This window comes from Schistocerca gregaria, chromosome 4 (assembly GCF_023897955.1).
Source record: "Schistocerca gregaria isolate iqSchGreg1 chromosome 4, iqSchGreg1.2, whole genome shotgun sequence".
NCBI lineage: Eukaryota > Metazoa > Arthropoda > Insecta > Orthoptera > Acrididae > Schistocerca > Schistocerca gregaria.
The window spans coordinates 576,802,595-576,825,354 of record NC_064923.1 but is presented as its reverse complement, the minus strand read 5'-3'; the positions used below and the strand labels follow the sequence as shown (position 1 = coordinate 576,825,354).

The 22,760-nt window shown below is 44.4% G+C and overlaps 1 protein-coding gene across 1 annotated transcript in view; it reads left to right on the top strand.

The window, feature by feature from the left end:
* Window positions 1-1,366: 1,366 nt before the first annotated feature.
* LOC126365968 (probable cytochrome P450 301a1, mitochondrial) overlaps window positions 1,367-22,760 on the top strand; it is a 223,719-nt gene continuing 202,325 nt past the window's right edge. Inside the window, exon 1 of the mRNA XM_050008765.1 lies at window positions 1,367-1,432. The gene's annotated coding sequence lies outside the window, so the exon portion shown is untranslated. The remainder of the gene's footprint in view (window positions 1,433-22,760) is intronic.

Sequence of the window (22,760 nt, the reverse complement as noted above, 5' to 3'; positions counted from 1 at the left end):
TATTTGCAAGGTATTTGAGATTTAGCGTAAGTGGAAGAAGTTGCCGCTGTGACGGAGGACTTTCAACTGTCACCTCAACTAAAAAATATTCAAATGTGTGTGAAATCTTATGGGATTTGAAGTGGAATGATCATATAAAATTAATTGTTGGTAAGGTGGGTACCAGGTTGAGATTCATTGGGAGAGTCCTTAGAAAATGTAGTCCATCAACAAAGGAGGTTGCTTACAAAACACTCGTTCGACCTATACTTGAGAATTGCTCATCAGTGTGGGATCCGTACCAGATCGGGTTGACGGAGGAGATAGAGAAGATCCAAAGAAGAGCGGCGCGTTTCGTCACAGGGTTATCTGGTAACCGTGATAGTGTTACGGAGATGTATAACAAACTCAAGTGGCAGACGCTGAAAGAGGGGCGCTCTGCATCGCGGTGTAGCTTGCTCGCCAGGTTTCGAGAGGGTGCGTTTCTGGATGAGGTATCGAATATATTGCTTCCCCCTACTTATACCTCCTGTGGAGATCACGAATGTAAAATTAGATAGATTAGAGCGCGCACGGAGGCTTTCAGACAGTCGTTCTTCCGGCGAACCATACGCGACTGGAACAGGAAAGGGAGGTAATGACAGTGGCACGTAAAGTGCCTCCGCCACACACCGTTGGGTGGCTTGCGGAGTATAAATTGAGATGTAGATGTAGACTTAACTGTTAAGTTCATCACTTCAATATATCAATTTTTGGCCAATGTGTGGTGCGTCGTTTTTGTGATTAGTTTGTGGCAGCTATCTCCCACAAAACCTATTACTTCACTGCGAGAAAGAGGTGAGCCTGATTTTCAATATACATTAGTAAACCTGGGGATATTTTCTAAAAGACGAACCAAGTACGAAAACTTGAACTGCATTAAGAAAGGTAATAAAGCAAAGACAAGTAAAAGGGTCGATATTAGAAAGAGGTAGTTGGTTCGAAGCAATTTTACGTAGCAGCCGGAAGTGTCTGTGTTGTTACGTAAGAACCACATTTTATTACGTAGAATTTAAATTTAGGTAATGACGAACGAAGAAGTTTTGATCTAAAACGACAGGTTTGGATTTATAAAAAGGACGGTGACTTCGACAGAATTATATCACAGTACCAATCCTGCTACTACTTGTCATTTTGAGCGCGCGTGCGTAGTCGGCTCCCAGGCTATTGTCGAAGAGAGCGCTGCTAGCGCGACCTTGCCGCTTGTCCGCTTAATTCGTGATATCAGCACTCCGTGCCCTATTGCCCCCTCCCCCTTCCCTCCCCCCTATCCCCCACCCCCTACTGAATTCAGACACGTCTGAGTGGTGGGGATAGCTGGCTGCACAACTGGACGCATCCTCTCCCACTCAACAGTGGTCAGCTGCAGTCCGCTAGAGGCGCTACGGCGAGCAGAAGGTCCTTCTACGATCAGGTACTTGCGCTGCGCGCAGCGTAGGCCTACACAGAGTGGCTGTCGAAAGTTCGGTACACTTCAAGCCATCGACACGCGGACCGTGCTTTAGAATGTCAAAGTTGAGCATGCCGAGTTCATCGTACTGCTGAACGATCAAAAACGATGCAGCTGGTGGACACGGTATGTGTGCCTCTCGTGGTATAGGCGATCGCAGTGCGCTTCAGGGACAGTTAATTGTAACTGGCTGGCAAATCACAATATTTTAAAAAAACAGGGGTAAAATTCCTACCTTTATTAAAACTGCAATGTCCTGCTAGAGTCTCAGAATAGGAACTGTCGCAGTTTCCAGTTGTAAAGCGGCTCGTCCAGTACACAGGCCTGTTGCCTGTGAATACAACCTGGAATCTTTTCAGTTAAGGAAACTCGGCGGGGAAAAGGACGAAGAACTCTGACCAATAACAGAGACTGAACAATGAAGTAGCACAGGAAACTACTGTCGAATCCCACGAGGCACTCGCGCACTGACGATGTTGTGCAAACCTGCATGTACTATGTGCAGCTAAGTGCCACTAGAAACGAACTTCCGTCCCGAGATGATGATGTTTGGTTTGTAAGGCTCTCAAATGAGCAGTCATCATCACCCGTACAAAGTCCCAATTTGTTCACAGTCCAACTTTTATACACTCAAATATAGCCACTGTCACGAATGATGATGATGATGATGAAATGATGAGGACAACACAAACACCCAGACCCCGGGCAGAGATAATCCCCAACCCGGCCGGGAATCGAACCCGACCCGTCCCGGGAGCACAGTAACGCAAGTTCAGCGTCTGAGGCAGAGTCAGATCGGAATCGCAATCCCCAGCAGCGCCGGCGACGCCGCTTATATAGGCTCGCATGACGCGCGTCGCACATGATCACGCGATGACCTCCTGATCTCGGCCCTTTCCAGAAGCTTCTGTGCTGCTACTCACGAAGTCCACACTACCTTTAGCACAAAAACTTAAGTTCCTCCTGCTTCCTAGCATCCTTTACTGGCACACCTTGTGCAACATTATACCCTTAGATATGCACTCTCAATACTTCACGCTACTCATTCGCGAAACATACGCGAGAAAACACATTTCCATCCTTATCCATATGCTAGATGTTATTCCGTGCGTAGGACCCATAAATAAAAATTTCAATATTCATGAATACGGTATAAGAGAAAAACGAAGGTACTGGTCCGTCTTGTCCAGTGAATAAGAACATCGATTGATAAAGGTTCCATTACAAGCAGCGAAGCATAAATTTGTAGTAGTTCCTCACAAAAATGTCTCTGAGCACTATGGGACTCAACTGCTGTGGTCATTAGTCCCCTAGAACTTAGAACTACTTAAACCTAACTAACCTAAGAACATCACGCACATCCATGCCCGAGGCAGGATTCGAACCTGCGACCGTAGCAGTCGCACGGCTCCGGACGGCGCTCCTAGAACCGCGAGACCACCGCGGCCGGCGGTTCCTCACATGAGTTAAAAATTAGTTCGTCATTCTCATATTTTTGTAAAACCCTTACGTCATTCTCATTTGATCACGTCTTTCGTCGTTATATTACAACAAATCGTACAATTAAGGACGGCTTTTTGAAAGATCCACAATCTGCTGGTGCCTAGAAATGGCATACGTACACATGAGCTTCAGTTGGAACAAAATATCGTCTCGTGACTCTGTACTGAAGTGAGATGGCGTCATCTGAAGTAGGTGGCTTTCATCCTCTCATTAGCGTGCTTTGAAACGCTCGTTCATTGTGTCTGACATGCTAGATAGTGCCCCGTGCGTTCGCAGAGCATCCCCAATGTGCTTTTTCTACGCTATGACGTCATAAATCGACAAGCTCAACGTCCGAATGCACGGTCCATGTCCGACGGCTTCAGCTACGTCCTAATAATGCACAGTAGTGCAGTAAATTTACACACAAACTAGAAGGTCCATTAAACAGCACGTGGTGGAGAGTTCGTTATTACCACTATCATCGGTGTCCCATTCTTTTACTTCTGATAGCGGGAAAAGAGACTATATGAATCTGTATGTCCCAGTCTCTCTTATTATAGACACATGACCTCTGCGTGAGACGTACGACGTTCGCAGTAGAATGGTCGCACTTTTTTTTACTGCTATTTGCCTTAGTCACATAGACAATAAATGCAGCTATAGTTATAACTGTTTATAAATTACGTAAAACATAGGATTATACACTCACGGAAAAAATACCAACACTAAAAAGTAATTAGGGCACAGTAATGAAATTTCGGGCATACATATCCCTAGGTAACATATGTAAGTGATAGGCATTACAAGATCACAGGTTGAATTAAGCGCGAGATGAGCCACTGCAACTGTTTAGCACTAGTACCATACATTAATAATCGGTGTAACCGCCAGAATGTTGAATACATGCACGCAATCATGCATCCATTGCATTGTACAGTTGCCGGATATCATTTTGTGGGATGGAGTTTCATGCCTGTTGCTCTTGGTCGGTCAATGCAGGGACGGTTAATGCTGTATAGGGACGACGCTGGAGTTTTCGCCCGATGCCGTCCCATATGTGCTCGACTGAAGACAGATCTCTTGATCGAACAGGTCAAGGCAACATGTCGACACTCTATATAGATTGTTGGATTACAACAGCGGTACGAAGCCGAGCTTTATGCAGGGTGCGTTGGATAACCGCGATAGTACTCCTGCTGTTGTACGAAATCTCATCCCCGACCATAATTTCCAGATGTAGGACCAGTTTATCTAACACTCAAACAGGTTGGCTGCAGGCCCTCAACTGCGCTGACAACATACGACTATCATTTGTCTAGCACGCAGACAGGTCTGTTGTGGGCTCTCAACTAGCCACCTCCTAATCGACACACAGCCCTGACTAGCACAGAGGCAGAACCAGATTTCATCAGAAAATATAACAGAAATCCACTCTGCCCCCCAATGAGTCCGAACTTGATACCACTGAAGTCGCAAATGGCGATGGCTTAGGGTCAATGGAATGCACGCTACAGGGTGTCTGGCTCGGAGCTGTCCTTGAAGTAACCGATGTGTAACATTTCGTTGGGTCACTTTTACGCCAACTGCTGCTCAAACTGCTGCTGTAGATGCAGTACGATGCTTCACAGCCGTATGCTAAGCTCAATGGTCATACCTGTGGCTAATGCCACGTGGTCGTCCGGAGCCCAGCCCTCTAGCGATCGTACAGCCAGCTTCCAGTAGTCTTATTAGGCGTCCTGCTTCAAATGCTGTGAGCTGTTGATAATGATGTGTTTTTTACCTCAAAGGCATTCTTAATATCAACACGCAACTACACATCTCAAAGGTGACTAACGCTCACCACCAGTGCTTTTTTTTGGGTCATCAGTCTACTGACTGGTTTGATGCGGCCCGCCACAAATTCCTTTCCTGTGCTAACCTCTTCATCTCAGAGTAGCACTTGCAACCTACATCCTCAATTATTTGCATGACGTATTCCAATCTCTGTCTTCCTCTACAGTTTTTGCCCTCTACAGCTCCCTCTAGTACCATGGAAGTCATTCCCTCGTGTCTTAGCAGATGTCCTATCATCCTGTCCCTTCTCCTTTTCAGTGTTTTCCACATATTCCTTCCCTCTCCGATTCTGCGTAGAACCTCCTCATTCCTTACCTTATCAGTCCAACTAATTTTCAACATTCTTCTATAGCACCACATCTCAAATGCTTCGATTCTCTTCTGTTCCGGTTTTCCCACAGTCCATGTTTCACTACGATACAATGCTGTACTGCAGACGTACATCCTCAGAAATTTCTTCCTCAAATTAAGGCCGGTATTTGATATTAGTAGACTTCTCTTGGCCAGAAATGCCTTTTTTGCCATAGCGAGTCTGCTTTTGATGTCCTCCTTGCTCCGTCCGTCATTGGTTATTTTACTGCCTAGGTAGCAGAATTCCTCAACTTCATTGACTTCGTGACTATCAATCCTGATGTTAAGTTTCTCGCTGTTCTCATTTCTACTACTTCTCATTACCTTCGTCTTTCTCCGATTTACTCTCAAACCATACTGTGTACTCATTAGACTGTTCATTGCGTTCAGCAGATCATTTAATTCTTCTTCACTTTCACTCAGGATAGCAATGTCATCACCGAATCTTATCACTGATATCCTTTCACCTTGTATTTTAATTCCACTCCTGGACCTTAGTTTTATTTCCATCATTGCTTCCTCGATGTACAGATTGAAGAGTAGGGGCGAAAGGCTACAGCCTTGTCTTACCCCTTCTTAATACGAGCACTTCGTTCTTGATCGTCCACTCTTATTATTCCCTCTTGGTTGTTGTACATATTGTATATGACCCGTCTCTCCCTATAGCTTACCCCTACTTTTTTCAGTATCTCGAACAGCTTGCACCATTTTATATTGTCGAACGCTTTTTCCGGGTCGACAAATCCTATGAACGTGTCTTGATTTTTCTTCAGCCTTGCTTCCATTATTAGCCGTAACGTCACAATTGCCTCTCTCGTGCCTTTACTTTTCCTAAAGCCAAAATGATCGTCACCCAGCACATTCTCAATTTTCTTTTCTATTCTTCTGTATATTATTCTTGTAAGCAGCTTCGATGCATGAGCTGTTAAGCTGATTGTGCGATAATTCTCGCACTTGTCAGCTCTTGCCGTCCTCGGAATTGTGTGGACGATGCTTTTCCGAAAGTCAGATGGTATGTCGCCAACCTCATATATTCTACACACCAACGTGAATAGTCGTTTTGTTGCCACTTCCCCTAATGATTTTAGAAATTCTGATGGAATGTTATCTATCCCTTCTGCCTTATTTGACCGTAGGTCCTCCAAAGCTCTTTTAAATTCCGATTCTAATACTGGCTCCCCTATCTCTTCTAAATCGACTCCTGTTTCTTCTTCTATCACATCAGACAAATCTTCACCCTCATAGAGACTTTCAATGTATTCTTTCCACCTATCTGCTCTGTCCTCTGCATTTAACAGTGGAATTCCCGTTGCACTCTTAATGTTACCACCGTTGCTTTTGATGTCACCAAAGGTTGTTTTGACTTTCCTGTATGCTGAGTCTGTCCTTCCGACCACCAGTACTACATGTATTTAAAGGAAACCTAATTTTCATCTTCGTAATGGCGCTATTAGTTCCACTCTTATGCAACTGGTGCGAAATGTGAACAGACGTCATCTTTCATATGTAGAAACACATCTACCAACTTTCATCTATGTTAGACAGCCCATTCTCGGTGTTGCAATTTTTTCCGTCATAGAAGAAGCAGTTTAATTATAGTCATGACTTCATTGCCAACAAATCTACTTCCAGAATGGTTGCTTTTGAAGTATCATACTCAAAGTACTCAGACTTCTTATTTTAAAAAAGTGTACAGAGATATTGTTGCTTGAGTCTTCGCATACAGATTTAAGTTCTCAATTTAAAGAAAAATAGTTCCAAAGGTACAGCGCAATATTCAAAAAATGTTCAAATGTGTGCGAAATCTTATGGGACTTAACTGCTAAGGTCATGAGTCCCTAAGCTTACACATTATCCTAAGGACAAACACACGCACCCATGCCCGAGGGAGCACTAGAACCTCCGCCGGGACCAGGGGCACGCGCATTATTCGACAGACTGTCTTTCTTCATATGATAACTTGAACCAACTAACTACAGTACAAAGCTGACATTTATAATTCAATTCGTTTTAAGTATTCGGCTGTCAAACTGCGCTTATTTGCATCGAATCAGTTGAGTAAGGAGGTAACACTTGTAGATAGAGGAAAACTTCTCGCAATCACTTTCTTCCTCCCATGAACCATGGACCATGCCGTTGGTGGGGAGGCTTGCGTGCCTCAGCGCTATAGATGGCCGTACCGTAGGTGCAACCACAACGGAGGGGTATCAGTTGAGAGGCCAGACAAACGTGTGGTTCCTGAAGAGGGACAGCAGCCTTTTCAGTAGTTGCAGGGGCAACAGTCTGGATGATTGACTGATCTGGCCTTGTAACATTAACCAAAACGGCCTTGCTGTGCTGATACTGCGAACGGCTGAAAGCAAGGGCAAACTACAGCCGTAATTTTTCCCGAGGACATGCAGCTTTACTGTATGATTAAATGATGATGGCGTCCTCTTGGGTAAAATATTCCGGAGGTAAAATAGTCCCCCATTCGGATCTCTGGGCGGGGACTACTCAGGAGGACGTCGTTATCAGGAGAAAGAAAACTGGCGTTCTACGGATCGGAGCGTGGAATGTCAGATCCCTTAATCGGACAGGTAGGTTAAAAAATTTAAAAAGGGAAATGGATAGGTCAAAGATATAGTGGGAATTAGTGAAGTTCGGTGGCAGGAGGAACAAGACTTCCGGTCAGGTGAATACAGGGTTATAAACACAAAATCAAATAGGGGTAATGCAGGAGTAGGTTCAATAATGAATAAAAAATAGGAGTGCAGGTAAGCTACTACAAACAGCATAGTGAACGCATTATGGTGGCCAAGATAGACACAAAGCCCATGCCTACTACAGTAGTACAAGTTTATATGCCAACTAGCTCTGCAGATGACGAAGATATTGAAGAAATGTATGATGAAATAAAAGAAATTATTCAGATAGTGAAGGGTGACGAAAATTTAATAGTCATGGGTGACTGGAATTCGGTTGTAGGAAAAGGGAGAGAAGGAAACGTAGTAGGTGAATATGGATTGGGGGAGAGAAATGAAAGAGGAAGCCGCCTGGTAGAATGTTGCACACAGCACAACTTAATCATAGCTAACATTTGGTTTAAGAATCATGAAAGAAGGTTGTATACATGGAAGAACCCTGGAGATACTAAAAGGTATCAGAAAGATTATGTAATGGTACGACACAGATTTAGGGACCAGGTTTTAAATTGTAAGACATTTCCAGGGGCATAAGTGGACTCTGACCACAAAATTATTGGTTATGACCTATAGATTAAAACTGAAGAAACTGCAAAAAGGTGGGAATTTAAGGAGATGGGACCTGGATAAACAGAAGGAACCAGATGTAGTACAGAGTTTCAGAAAGAGCATAAAGGTACAATTGACAGGAATGGGGGAAACAAATACAGTAGAAAAAGAATGGGTAGCTTTGAGTGATGAAATTTTGAAGGCAGCTGAGGATAAAGCAGGTAAAAAGATGAAGGCTAGTAGAAATCCTTAGGTAAAAGAAGAAATATTGAAATTAATTGATGAAAGGAGAAAATATACAAATGCAGTAAATGAAGCAGCAAAAAGGAATACAGACGTCTCAAAAATGAGATCGACAGGAAGTGTAAAATGGCTAAGCAGGGATGGCTAGAGGACAAATGTAAGGATATAGAAGCTTATCTCACTAGGGGTAAGATAGATACTGCCTACAGGAAAATTAGAGAGATCTTTGGAGAGAAGAGACCCACGTGTATGAATATCAAGAGCTCAGACGGCAACCCAGTTCTAAGCAAAGAATGGAAGGCAGAAAGGTGGAAGGAGTATATAGAAGGTTTATACAAGGGCGATGTACTTGACGACAATATCATGGATATGGAAGAGGATGTAGATGAAGACGAAATGGGAGATATACTGCGTGAAGAGTTTGACAGAGCACTGAAATACCTGAGTCGAAACAAGACCCCCGGAGTAGACAACATTCCATTAGAAATACTGACGGCCTTGGGAGAGCCAGTCCTGACAAAACTACCATCTGGTGAGCAAGATGTATGAGATAGGCGAAATACCCTCAGACTTCAAGAAGAATATAAGAATTCCAATCCCAAAGAAAGCAGGTGTTGACAGATGTGAAAATTACCAAACTATCAGTTTAACAAGTCACAGCTGCAAAATACTAACGCGAATTCTTTACAGACGAATGGAAAAACTGGTAGATGCGGACCTCGGGGAGGATCAGTTTGGATTCTGTAGAAATGTTGGAACACGCGAGGCAATACTGACCTTACAACTTATCTTAGAAGAAAGATTAAGAAAAGGCAAACCTATGTTTCTAGCATTTGTAGACTTAGAGAAAGCTTTTGACAATGTTGACTAGAATACTCTCTTTCAAATTCTGAAGGTGGCAGGGGTAAAATACAGGGAGCGAAAGGCTATTTACAATTTGTACAGAAACCAGATGGCAGTCATAAGAATCGAGGGGCATGAAAGGGAGGCAGTGTTAGGGAAAGGAGTGAGACAGGGTTGTAGCCTCTCCCCGATGTTATTCAATCTGTATATTGAGCAAGCAGTAAAGGAAACAATAGAAAAATTCGGAGTATGTATTAAAATTCATGGAGAAGAACTAAAAACTTTGAGGTTCACCGATGACATTGTAATTCTGTCAGAGACGGCAAAGGACTTGGAAGAGCAGTTGAACGGAATGGACAGTGTCTTCAAAGGATATAAGATGAACGTCAACAAAAGCAAAATGAGGATAATGGAATGAAGTCGAATTAAATCGGGTGATTCTGAGGGAATCAGATTAGGAAATGAGACACTTAAAGTAGTAAAGGAGTTTTGCTATTTAGGAAGTAAAATAACTGATGATGGTCGAAGTAGAGAGGATATAAAATGTAGACTGGCAATGACAAGGAAAGCGTTTCTGAAGAAGAGAAATTTGTTAACATCGATTATAGATTTAAGTGTCAGGAAGTCATTTCTGAAAGTATTTGTATAGAGTGTAGCCATGTATGGAAGTGAAACATGGACGATAACTAGTTTGGACAAGAAGAGAATAGAAGCTTGCGAAATGTGGTGCTACAGAAGAATGCTGAAGATAAGGTGGATAGATCACGTAACTAATGAGGAGGTATTAAATAGGATTGGGGAAAAGACAAGTTTGTGGCACAACTTGACTAGAAGAAGGGATCGGTAGGTAGGACATGTTTTGAGGCATCAAGGGATCACAAATTTAGCATTGGAGGGTAGCGTGGAGGGTACAAATCGTAGAGGGAGACCAAAAGATGAATACACTAAGCAGATTCAGAAGGATGTAGGTTGCAATAGGTACTGGGAGATGAAGAAGCTTGCACAGGATAGAGTAGCATGGAGAGCTGCATCAAACCAGTCTCAGGACTGAAGACAACAACAACACAACATCACTTTCTTGTACAATACTTCTTATACGTCTCTGTTCATGCCAATTTTAAATGATTCATATGGGCATCGTCAGTTTGTTTCTGTTCACAGCTTCCAGAAACTATAATTTTTAATCTGTGCACATCTGCACTGTAACATCCGTGTACCAGCGTCACACGAATGATAGACGTCTCACGACGTTCAGGAATATTTTGTTTCAGATAGTCGGACCAGAATCGAAGAGAGATGCCAGTTTGTATAGGCGTAGGTATTTGGCTTATGTTACTGTGATACATATCATTCACGGCTCCAGTCATGGTAAGCAGTTTTCTTGATCGTAGGTTTTTAATTATAAAAGGGGATTTGGTGTTAAACAGAATTCTCCATCTTTGCTTTTTCATTAAGGAAAATTCAACGCTGTTGTCCCTTTACCCATGGAAAATGGACGTCTGTGTCATTTCTCATGGAAAATGGACGTCTGTGTCATTTCTCTTCACTTGTGTGATGGCCTCTAATAAATCCGGAATATATTTCTTAATTGTTTTGCCGAATATTAGTAAAAGCTTAAATGTGTGTATGCGCTAACATATGACCTTCCTACGGCACTAGCTCCACTGTAGAGACAAATGTTTCAGGTGGAAGTGCTATCATTGGACGGGAGCCATTAGCGGAGCTGCAGGCCATGTGTGTATATACAAGCATACTGCGGCCAGTATCGTTAGATAAATTGGTCTAGTCTGTAATTGACGCCCTTCCCATTTCTGAAATCGTATGTATGGATTACATGGTGGCTGTACAGCAGAAGATGTCAAACGGATGCCGAAACAAAGGTAACAATATTCATCGAATTCAAGATCTATTAATTCATTGAACAAGGTTTCGGGAGGACTAAGTCGCCTTTCATCCAAAGATCCTCATTTAAGTTCCCAGAGGAACTTCACTAGAGGAGCAGTGCCTTCGTTAATTCGTTCAATATCTGTGCGAAGTCTAACAAGTCCTAAAACTGGTGCAGTACTCTAAAATCATCAAGGCGGTTTACTTTAGAAATGTAAAACACTTTCCTAGAACCTTCCCCACAATTTAAAATCTTCCGTTCGATGTCCTCACTACCAAATTAATATTATACTGTAAGATTTCGTTCAGAATATACTAAGATTGTTAAATGAACAATTTTTGAGTAGTGCGAAGTCAGACCTAATACGGATAATTACAGAGTTATATCTCTAGTCAAGTGAAATTTGTGACTGGATTAGGTATTCCTTCGTAGGGAGGATGAAGCATGTTGTCTTCGATGGAGAGACATCGATACATGTAGAAGTAACTTCAAATGTGCCCCTGGGAAGTGTGTTAGTACCCTTCCTATTCATGCTGTTTAACAGTGATCTTGGCAAGCAATATTAACAGTAACCTCGCACATTTCGCATATGATGCGTTTATCCATAGTGAAGCAGCGTCTGCGAAAATATTCAGTGGAACCATAATGAGATTTCGATGTGGTGCAAAGACTGGCAACGAAGAAAGTTGCAGCGCTAAATGTGTTTAGCCAAATTCGCGAATTTGTGGAGAGTAATGACGGTGGATGCAGGGTCTTACAGAGAATCCTGAACATAATTAAAGGGAACGTATTACAACAAAATTTGGATGTGGGATCCGATAATATTTGACTACAGTGTCAATGAACCAACAGAAACGTAAGAACCGTTAAATTTCAAGTGGTAGCTTACCAAAACACCTAATGTTCAAATGCGTGGGAAATCTTATGGGACTTAACTGCTAAGGTCATCAGTCCCTAAACTTACACACTACTTAACATAAATTACCCTAGGGACAAACACACACACCCATGCCCGAAGGAGGACTCGGACCTCCTCCGAGACCAGACGCACAGTACATGACTGCAGCGCCCTAGGCTGCTCGGCTAATCCCGCGCGGCAAAACACCTGAAGTAGATAGAACACAAAAAACTTTCTATACGATAATCCTAAGTCATCCACAAGAGAGGTGGCTTAAAAACGACTCGTACCACCGCTTGTTGGTCATTGTCTGCACCCTTACTACATGATATTAATAAAAGCGACAGAAAAGAGCCTATAAAAAGCAGCCCTCTTCTCCACAGGATCGTTTAATAAGTGTGAGAGCAAACGAACTAGAATGTCAGGGTTACAAGAGAGTCGTTGTACATCTCGGAGAAGTTTACTGTTAAAATTTCTAGAGCGTATGTTCCAAGCAGAAGAGTCAAACATATGACTTCCTCCCACATACGTTTCGCGAAGTGACCACGACGGGAAAATCACAGAAATTGGAGTTCATATGAAGTCTAACCGGCAGTCTTTCTTTCCATGCACCATTTGCAAATGGAACAGGGATGGGTAATATCATACTGGTACGAGATGTACACTTGAAGTTGTCCTGCAATGTACAGTTGTTTATGTAGATGTAGATGCACTTAGTTTGTATTCCGTAATTCCATATTTCGTTAGAGGTTAAAAAAAGTAACATTGATCCCTATCTAGGATGTACTATGTAGGCCAACGCGCCTGATGAAAAATAAATGAAGCTCACAGTGCGTCACGATACATCCAATTAAACTGTAACATTTGTAGAGAATGGCTGGTACCAGTAAATAAAGATAATTATTTCATAAGTGTAATGGTATGTGCATTTAGGCCTTCGGCACGCAGGATGCGGCAGCTACCGTTAACATGCAGGCCGATGGATATCCATCATCACGTGACGCAGGGCCGTCGACACAAGCCACGAGCTGGTAATCGTGATTTTGTGCTCTCAGTGCCCTCCAGCGGCAGTTGTCGCATTTGTTTGGCACGCACACCATACAGTTTATTCATCAAAATGGACGAGCGGAGAATTCCTATTTTAGCTCTACTAAAACGTTCATTCTTTGATCATATGCTAGTCATGTGGTTCTGTCTGTGGTATACACACACTGATCAGCCAGAACTTTATGAGCACCGACCTACTATGGATGTAAATCCCTGCAGGCGATAGGAGCGTCACCTGGCGGGTATTAACTACTAGTCAGACGCACGCTTGGTACATGTAATATCAGTGAGTGTGCGATCTATCTTTGTTTGACTGAGGGCAGACCATGGGAGCCCAGAGGATCTGCACGAGGATTTTGGAAACTGCACGACTTCTCGGATGTTCGAGGAGTGCTGTGGTGAGCGCCACGTGGCGAATCCACGGTGAAAACACGTCCAGACATCAGGTGGCCTCCCCTCGCCACGCATGTTGAGGTGCATTGCCATGGTTCGCGCGGCTCCCCCATTCGGAGGTTCCAGTCAAGTGGTTCAAATGGCTCTGAGCTCTATGGGACTTAACATCTGAGGTCATCAGTCCCCTAGAACTTACAACTACTTAAACCAAACTAACCTAAGGACGACATAAAAGTTGCCTGAGTTTGGTACCACGTCATAATGTAAAAACTACTGCTGCTATAGAAAAGCCAACGTTTCGGCCACGATTGCTGCGGCCTTCTTTTTTTTATGTCAACTGACTCTGGCCGCGGAAGCCTACGCAATTAACCTAAGGACATCACACACATCCATGCCTGAGGCAGGATTCGAACCTGCGACCATATCGGTCGCGCGGATGTGCCTAGAACCGCTCGGCCACACCGGCCGGCGGTTCGAGTCCTCCCTCGAGCGTGGGTGTTTGTTGTCCTCACCGTAAGGTTAGTTTAAGTTAGGTCAAGTAGTGTGTAAGCCTAGGAACAGATGACCTCAGAAGTTTGGTCCCATAGGAAATTACCACCACTACCGCAGACTGGTGAAACAGGAGGGGCGGCAAACTGTGGAGGATCTAACATAACACTTTATTGCTGCACCTGTGCCTGAACACACTGCGCCAAAACTCCTAACGATGGGCCTGAGTAGCCGACGATCCATGCATGTGTTAATGCTAACACCAGGCTCAACCTCGGTCTCGTACTGTGGCGGCTCAACCAACACGCACGGGTCAGGGATTTTCACCTGCCTCGAGATGACTGGGTGTTTGTGTTGTCCTCATTATTCATGAAAGTGGCGAGTTTGGACTGAGCAACGGTTGGGAATTTGTACGGGCACTGATAATCGCGCAGTTGAGCGCCCCACAAACCAAACATCATCTTCATCAACCAACTACGCTACGCACAAATTCTGCTGCTAGAGACCTTGTATTTCGTGTTACAGTTTTCCGAAGCCTTTAATAGGGGAAATGTTACTGAAACTTAACTATAACAAATCTTAAAACGGATGACAGGCTTTCATGAATCTCCAATGAGTCGTTTATTTAAAACAGCTTACTCTCAACACGCGATTTAAAACGCGAAAATAACTAAATACAAAACATCAGCCACCAATATAATGCTTCCCGTCATTTTATTACTACAGATCGTACCAATAACGATTCGTTCTCTTGACCTTCAATGTCCTGGACCTTATAAATAGCATATATTCATAGGTTGTAATGTATAACATAAAATCCATCTAATATAACTTCTACTGAACACGGTAAATAAAGTATGGCGTCACGCTTTCTGCTTTCGACTTAGGGAGCGTTCTTGCACCTTGTTGGTTCCAGTGTACATGTCGCAGAACTTATTTTGTTTTTTCAAGTGAGGAAATGACACCTTAACGTGAAATAGCAGGAAGTGACTTCACAGAATTCGCGCAGCACCACGTAAACATCACCTCAAATGTTGTATGTAGCAACGGCCTTAGTCACTGCCTGTAAAAGAAAGGAGAAACCTCTGACGTCAGACGGGCCATTGTGGACTGACCTACCCCCGTACCATCCTGTGCCAAGACGTCATTTGGCTGCCATGCAGAGTGGCGCCGGTTGGGCACAGTGTTTTCCAGGCCGTTGTCGGCTTTGCAAGCCTTGGAGAAGTGACATCTAACTGAATTAGCTTCTTAATAAGCATCACGAGGTTAACTGGTCTCCACTCCAGGTGTCTCACCAAAAAACCGTGCCTGGCAATACGGTAATCGAACACGGATCCTCCGAATGGCAGTCAGCCACGCTGATCACACTGCTACGGAAGCTGACACTGCCTCCACAATTCATTGCTAATCAGTTGTATGCGTGACAGTAGGCACATTGCTTGTTGCTAGTAAAACTGCGACAGCGCTCTTCGAAGCCACAGCTTCATAATCAGGGCTTCACCTGTTATGTGAGGGCCTTCATTGCGATGCCAATAAGCCAGAATCGCGTATCTGCGTATTTTGCTCATTTTTTTGTCTTTCTGTGTGCGATATCCCACACCTGCACCTGTTGTACACAGTTCAATAAGTAAAGAAGCGCATTTTTTTTCTGAAAGCAAATTGGTTTTATTCAGGATTCCAAAACCTCATATTATTTCCCACTCTTTTAGCTGCAAAGCCCTATTTTTCAACATAACCGCCGTTCAGCGCGACAGCGTTACGCCACCTTATTCGGAGAGCCTGTATGCCCGCGGGTCGGTGTCGGAGCAAACGTCTTGTTGCCTCAATAACCTCCCCATCATCCACATACTGCTTCTCGGGGATGCATCCTTCATTGAACCAAACAGATGGAAGTGAGAAGGTGCGAGTTACGGGCTGTAGGGTGGACGAGGAAGAACAGTGCAATGAAGTTTTGTGGGCCTCTCCCGGGTGCGCGGATTTTGTGAGGCCTTGCGTTGTCATGGAGAGGGAGATGTTTGTCTGCTGAGAGTAGCTCAGTACACTTGACGGAGGACATGAAAGGGAACAACCGAAGTTGATTCCCAGAAGACCGTCGCCATCATTTGACCGGCTGAGGGTGTGGCTTTGAAATTTTTCTTGGGAAAGAGGTAGTGTGGCACCACTCCATGAATTGCCGTTTTGATGAACCCACGTTTCATCGGCTGTGCCAATGTTTGACGAAACACTGTCTCGGTAATCTCGTAAGGCGCAAGCAGTTCCGCTTTATGGTACGAGGTGCGTTTGGAAATTCAGTGCAATGTCCGAGAGATGGCACAACCGGCGCGTATCGAAGTCATGTTTAGTTAGTAGCATTTTTGCAAAGAGTGCACACTACGTTTCAGCCACATTGGTCTATTTCTTTGTGTTTGGCATTCGTGTAAATCAAGGAAGTCGAGTGATTGTCAAAAAACGGACGAAAAATAATTTCGTGTGCTGATTACTTTATGAAACGCAAAACGCCTCAGGAGGCTAAAGAGAAGCTTGATAAACATTATGGTGACTCTTCACTTTCGATTAGAACAGTTTATAAGTGGTTTCAAAATTTTTGGAGTGGCCATATGGGCACAAGTGATGCTGAACGTTCTGGACGCCCTGCGGAGGTTACGATTCCAGAAATCATTGATAAAATCCATGATATGGTGATGGATGACCGAAGAGTTAAGGTGCGTGAGATTGCTAGTGCTGTGGGGATCTCGAATGAACGGGTACATAATATTTTGCATAAAGATTTGGACATGAGAAAGCTATCCGTAAGATGCGTTCTGCGATTGCTCACGCTTGAACAAAATCGGAATCGTCTGAAGTGTTGCAATGATGGTTCATAGCTGTTCAGAGAGAATCTGCATGACTTTAAGCATCGTTTCGTCACTGTGGGTGAAACATGGATACATTACTATACTCCTGAGACCAAACAACAATCTAAACAATGGATTACCAAGGGACACTCTGCACCAAAAAAGGTGAAGACCATTCCTTCGGCCGGAAAAGTTGTGAGGTCTGTCTTTTCGGATTCGCTAGGAGTAATCCCCATCGACCATCTAGAAAAGGGTAAAATTATTACAGGTGCATATTATTCATCGTTATTGGACCGCTTGCAAAATTGAGCTGCAGGAAAGACACCGGCGATTGGACCGCAATAAAGTCCTTTTCCATCACGACAATGCACCAGCACACGCCTCAGCAGTTGTGGTCGCAAATTTAATGGAAATATGATTCCAACTCGTTTCACATCCCCCCTGTTCTCCAGACTTGGCTCCTTCGAACTACTATTTGTTCCCCAATTTGAAGAAATCGCTGGTGGGACAAAGATTTAATTTAAACGAGGAGGTGATTGCAGCAAGTAATAGCTATTTTGCAGACTTGGACATTTGCTATTACACTCCCGGAAATGGAAAAAAGAACACATTCACACCGGTGTGTCAGACCCACCATACTTGCTCCGGACACTGCGAGAGGGCTGAACAAGCAATGATCACACGCACGACACAGCGGACACACCAGGAACCGCGGTGTTGGCCGTCGAATGGCGCTAGCTGCGCAGCATTTGTGCACCGCCGCCGTCAGTGTCAGCCAGTTTGCCGTGGCATACGGAGCTCCATCGCAGTCTTTAACACTGGTAGCATGCCGCGACAGCGTGGACGTTAACCGTATGTGCAGTTGACGGACTTTGAGCGAGGGCTTATAGTGGGCATGCGGGAGGCCGGGTGGACGTACCGCCGAATTGCTCAACACGTGGGGCGTGAGGTCTCCACAGTACATCGATGTTGTCGCCAGTGGTCGGCGGAAGGTGCACGTGCCCGTCGACCTGGGACCGGACCGCAGCGACGCACGGATACACGCCAAGGATCCTACGCAGTGCCATAGGGGACCGCACCAACACTTCCCAGCAAATTAGGGACACTGTTGCTCCTGGGGTATCGGCGAGGACCATTCGCAACCGTCTCCATGAAGCTGGGCTACGGTCCCGCACACCGTTAGGCCGTCTTCCGCTCACGCCCCAACATCGTGCAGCCCGCCTCCAGTGGTGTCGCGACAGGCGTGAATGGAGGGACGAATGGAGACGTATCGTCTTCAGCGATGAGAGTCGCTCCTGCCTTGGTGCCAATGATGGTCGTATGCGTGTTTGGCGCCGTGCAGGTGAGCGCCACAATCAGGACTGCATACGACCGAGGCACACAGGGCCAACACCCGGCATCGTTGTGTGGGGAGCGATCTCCTACACTGGCCCTACACCTCTGGCGATCGTCGAGGGGACACTGAATAGTGCACAGTACATCCAAACCGTCATCGAACCCATCGTTCTACCATTCCTAGACCGGCAAGGGAACTTGCTGTTCCAACAGGACAATGCACGTCCGCATGCATCCCGTGCCACCCAACGTGCTCTAGAAGGTGTAAGTCAACTACCCTGGCCAGCAAGATCTCGGGATCTGTCCCCCATTGAGCATGTTTGGCACTGGATGAAGCGTCGTCTCACGCGGTCTGCACGTCCAGCACGAACGCTGGTCCAACTGAGGCGCCAGGTGGAAATGGCATGGCAAGCCGTTCCACAGGACTACATCCAGCATCTCTACGATCGTCTCCATGGGAGAATAGCAGCCTGCATTGCTGCGAAAAGTGGATATAAACTGTACTAGTGCCGACATTGTGCACGCTCTGTTGCCTGTGTCTATGTGCCTGTGGTTCTGTCAGTGTGATCATGTGATGTATCTCACCCCAGGAATGTGTCAATAAAGTTTCCCCTTCCTGGGACAATGAATTCATGGTGTTCTTATTTCAATTTCCAGGAGTGTATTCGGAAGGGATCAACAAATTAGAACAGCATTGGACAAAGTTTATAAGTCTAAAAGGAGACTATGTCGTAAAATAAAGTAGGTTTACCCCAGACATGTATGTACTTTGTAATTTTTTTACGGACTTTTCAAACGCCCCTCGTATTCTGTTAAGTGGGGAGGAACCAAGCGGGCATACATCTTCGAGTATTCCAACTGGTGAACGAGTATATCAGGACTAAGAAAGGAGGCGTCCAGTTGTGGAGAGGGGTGTTTCAGTGTGATCCGTCGATCACCTCTACTGAATGTGTCTGCTCGTTTCAACACTGTAGAGCGTGCGCGACCAAACGCCACATAGTATACCGGGAACGTTTGCTGACCTTGTTGCGAAAACCAGAGACGCCTCGCCCAATGAGTCAGTGGTTTTGTTCACTGCCAGGTATCCTTAGACGTTCTGTAGGCGCCTATGAGTATCTGCTATGTTCTGGTTTTCTGAACTCAGTGACAGCTCTCTGTTTGCAAAGCACCTCCGTTACAGACGCCATTTTGAAGGCTACGTATAGTGCCGCGATCTACTGGTACTTATGAAACTACAGAGGCTTAGGCGAGAGTATTCCACGATGTCCCATAACCAATCCCCCATTTTTCAAAGAAAACTATCTAAGAAAAAATGTATCACTTACGGTACGCCCCTTTTGATCATACACAAAGTATCTTTGGAAGGTAGAACTAACTTCATTTGAGCTGTCTTATACAGCAGCGGAATTCTCAGATATACCTTTGTGATGTGTTCACATTGCAATGAAGGTCGTCACATAACTGAAGCCCTGATGATGAAGCTGTGACTTCGAAATGTACATTGTCAAACTAAAAACGATACTTCCAGAGTTTTCTATTTACTTCATGAAGAAGTTTTCCACGAGAGAGCAATTTTGTCAGAAACTGTGGTGAAGTACTGTATTACAGAAGTGGCTGCTAAAAACGCGGAATGTACTCCACGAGACGGAGTCTGCCGTTGTTTGCTGTTTCAGCCACGTTTTGCTCGTACAGCAGGCGGACCTACCCCCGCAACTCCTAAAAAGCTTCCGCCACTGACAGCTGCTTCTTTTTGAGACCGCCAGAGCGCTTTCAAACAGCGAGTCAAGAGAGACGCCACAGCGACACACAGAAATGAGGAATTCGTTATCGGGTTGTTTACTCTGCGAGATGGGCTCCTGCCCGAGGAACCGCGGCGACGAGGATTCCGCAGTCATGTGTCGCCAGAAATGGACAAAACCACCGCAGCGTCGTCACCCTAACGCTCACACTTGCTTTCTTTAGTAATAAATATGCTTATGTCAAACAAATACCCGAAAGTGTGATAGGAGCTGAAAAGTTTGTAGGACAAACGTTGAAAGGGACTACGGGGGCCATAATATGACGCTCGTTTTTTGTTGCTAGGTGGTGTCGCTTCAAAGATATGAAGGTCAACTTTGATTTGTTAAGCGGGATGCTATAGTTTGCTACTTATTTTCTGATAGCGGCTATCGAGACGAAACCAGTGATGTGTTACAGTAAGGTCTTTGAAGGCCAACGGAGATCACAAAGGTGGCATGAACGTCCATTTACAGAAGGTGTTCTAAGTGATGACCATTGGTATCAATGAAGAGCTGCAATTTTCTTGTCATGAATTGAGTGGTATCCCTTATCACATCAGCACTTATCGAAGCACATGCTCTGACAATACTCTCTCGCATATCTTCAGGTGTAGTTGGAACGTCTTTATAAATAATGTCTCTTACGACTGCCCACAAGAAAAACTCGAGAGGCGTCAAGTCTGGCGAACGGGCCGGCCACGAACATCTCCTCCGCGTACAACCCAATGATTTGGGAATGTGCCGGACACCCATCGTGTTGATACCATATTCTGTCCCTTGATCCTAAAGGAATTTCTTCCAATAACAGACATAATCGTGTAGGAATGTGGTGTACTTCCTGCCATTAAGATTTACTTCGATGAAATCGGGGCCTATAATTCTGTCCTCCAGGTTCGCATACCATACATTCACCGACCACAGTTTTTCGTGTGCAACTTGCCGCAACCAACATGGATTTGCAGTTGCCCAATAACGCATGTTATGCAAAATAACTCTTCCATGGTTAGTGAATGTAGCCTCGTCAGTAAATAAAACCAAATTAACAAATGACTCATCCCTCTGAAACTGAAGTTGAGCCAATCGGGAGAATTCAATGCGACGCATACAATCCGTACCAGTTAGTTCTTGGTGGAGATTGATATAGTAAGGATGATATTTATGCTGATGCAAAACACGAACAACGCTACTCTGGCTCATGCCAGATTATCTTGTTATTTGACGAGAAACTAACACAAGGATCTCGAACCACTATGGCAAGAGTATCAATTTCCATTTCGTTGTTAGTAATTCTCCTATGCCGGATATGTTTCTGATGCGCTAAAGATCCAGTTATTCTCAATTAATCATACACATATTTAAATGTACGACGCGGAGGGTGAGTGCGTTGAATATATCTTTCAGCGTATATCTCTAGCTGTCATTGAATTTCGTTGGCATTCTCCGTAAATGAGATGCATATCGACTTCTTCTTCGAAAGAATACATCATTCACATTCCATTGAGTCGACCATACGAGCCTTACCGATCCTACTAGTGTTGTATTGCGAAACCGTCGAACGGTGTTCACATGTCAATGGCACGTTAGGTGGATACGCCGTATTCGGCGAATATTTTCTATTTGCAGGATATACGAGAAGCGCCGAAGTCATGAAGAAGACTGCACCACTGCATTGATACCAATGGTCATCACTTCGAACACCTTCTGTAAATGGACGTTCATGCTACCTTTTTGACCTTCGTTGACCTTCAAAGACCTTACTGTTACGCACCATTGGATTCGTCTCGATAGCCTCTATCAGAAAATAAGTACCAAACTATAACATCCCATTTAAAAAGAAAACAAAGTTGATCTTCAGATCTCTGACGCGATCCCATACAGCAACAAAAATCCAACATAATATTGTGTCCCCCGTTGTCCCAAGCAACATTTGTTCCACACACTTTTCAGCTACTATCATACTTTCGGAGTTATTCTAGGTGGCAGTAGTTTGTGGCTTACCCTGTATATCACTAAGCTTCGGTATGAGCTTAAATTTCCCTCACTGCCCTTCGTGGTCATGAGGCGTGCGTGGGAGGAAGTAATAACTTCAGAACAACACCTTCCCGACTCATCTAGAAATACAAGCTCTCGAAATTTTAATAGTAAATATGTCTGTTATTCATATCGCCTGTCTAGTAAAGCCAACTACTGTAGTGTGTTGTGCATCTCCGTAAGTCATTCGCTCTTTTTAAACGATACAGCGGCGACGCGCTCCGTTCTTCGTTGGGTCATCTGTACTACTTCCATTAATCCAACAAAATAATGTTACGGTAATGAGAAGAAATTCAAGAATTACTCAACGAGTACTTTTTAAGCAACCCCTATAGTGGGGAATTAAATTTCTATGGATTCTTCCACTGAATGTCAGCGTGTCATTTGCTATTCTCACAAACCGTCTTATGGTGTCATCCGACAAATAATCAAGTACGTATGTCCACGCATTTATCGAGACAGGTGTAATCGGACAGTATTGTATTTCACGTAAATTGAAGGTGAAGGGGGAGAGAGGGAGAAGGAAAGGGAAGGGATGACTGATATCAGCTGCATCATCTATTTACATTTATTTACGTTCCGGGTGAACCAGTTCCTGCACCAGTATTCGATTC